The sequence below is a fragment of the Coregonus clupeaformis genome, unplaced genomic scaffold (assembly GCF_020615455.1).
Source record: "Coregonus clupeaformis isolate EN_2021a unplaced genomic scaffold, ASM2061545v1 scaf0490, whole genome shotgun sequence".
NCBI lineage: Eukaryota > Metazoa > Chordata > Actinopteri > Salmoniformes > Salmonidae > Coregonus > Coregonus clupeaformis.
Genome location: NW_025533945.1, coordinates 240,158 through 241,642, shown reverse-complemented (window position 1 = coordinate 241,642; position 1,485 = coordinate 240,158). Strand labels below are relative to the sequence as shown.

Genomic DNA, 1,485 nt, shown 5'->3' with positions numbered 1-1,485 from the left:
AACACACCAGATATAAATGTCCAATCAATGAGATGCTAACCTGTAGAAGAATGATCGGATTTAGTTTATTTTCTCATTTTCTACTTCTTCCTCGCTCTGCTATAAATTGTTTTTAGCATTCAGCGCCAAATTGTGTTTTTGTTTCAGCATCAGATGGGAGTAGGTTAAAGCTGTTGATAAAGAGAGGAGGAAGGCAGGGCCTAGTCAAACACTGCAGGACTTTCAGGGGGGGGGGGGGCGCACTGCAGCCAGCTCACAGCTCTACACCAGCTGTTGACGACACTGTTCTCAAATGGTGTGTGTTTGTGTTCTGTCACTTCTAATGTCTTCCACTTGTTTTAAATGTTTTTTAAATTAAAGCTATTTACTCAACACATTTTGATATGCAGCAATTATGAATTTGTATTTACAACCAACAATTATTTTGTACGTCCAATGTAACTTCTCCACTAGGATTGAAGCATTAGGCAAGCAGGAAACTGTTGAGAAATTGTTCTCTCTCTATCAAATATAAACCCTGGGGTTCCAAAAATTGCACCATAGCCCGGGCAAGGCTCGCAGGTGATGCATGTGTTGATTATGGCGTTAGCAGGGATACTCTCACTACACGTTCATTGGGTTCCCATACCACCCCAAGACAAGAAAGATACGCTTCCTTAGTGCCAAGCCCCAACCCATATCACATCTCAAAAGTTGTTTTTTCCGATTCATGTTAGTATTTTATTTTCTAAGTAGTCCTACAGCAGCATCAGTAGGTTATTTACAATATATATTATTTGTGTTTGAGGGCTTCCTTTTGCTTTTAACATTTTATAAAGGAAACAAAACCAAGATTATCCCCATTACCCACAATCCTTTGCAACCTGAACTTGTATTTCAAAGGGGCTTATTTTTCTGATGTTATACATTCTACTCTCTCAATGTCTCTAACATTTATGCTTTTATTGAATACTATTTATATATAAAAAAATATATACTAAAAATGTTTATCTTTTGATCTTTATTCTTAGGTGGCTTTGTTGGGAATGACTACTGTCAGCTTTAGTAACAAGGCTTCGACGGTTTAGGACACAGATTGGAACTGGTAACTATCTCAATTTATGCATTATAACAAATATTTTTTGATTCCTATTTTTTTTGTCACATAATTCATATCTTTGTCCTTGCCTATCTTCCTCCCATTAGTTTTGCTGAGTTTGATAATCCGACTAGGCTGACTCGAAGACCAATCAGGACCAGACCAAGCTCTTCTACTAAAGATCATGATCAAGCTGCTAACCCCTATTCACATGTACTGTAGGAGCTCACCTACCTGTTAGTTATCAAAATAAGCTTTAAATATAAAAACCGGACAACAATACATTTGTTTTCTTTTATTTATTTTTGCAGTATGTATGGGATCGAATGTTAGGAGGATTCAAACACAAAACAACCAGGACCGGTGTCTCATTTTCTTATCTTAAATGTGTAAAGTTCATAATACCA

At 36.8% G+C, this 1,485-nt stretch overlaps 1 non-coding gene across 1 annotated transcript; it reads right to left on the bottom strand.

The window, feature by feature from the left end:
• Nucleotides 1-521: 521 nt before the first annotated feature.
• LOC123484909 lies at nt 522-648 on the bottom strand. The gene has a single exon (XR_006658778.1). It is a non-coding gene; the product is annotated as a U4atac minor spliceosomal RNA (small nuclear RNA).
• Nucleotides 649-1,485: the final 837 nt, after the last annotated feature.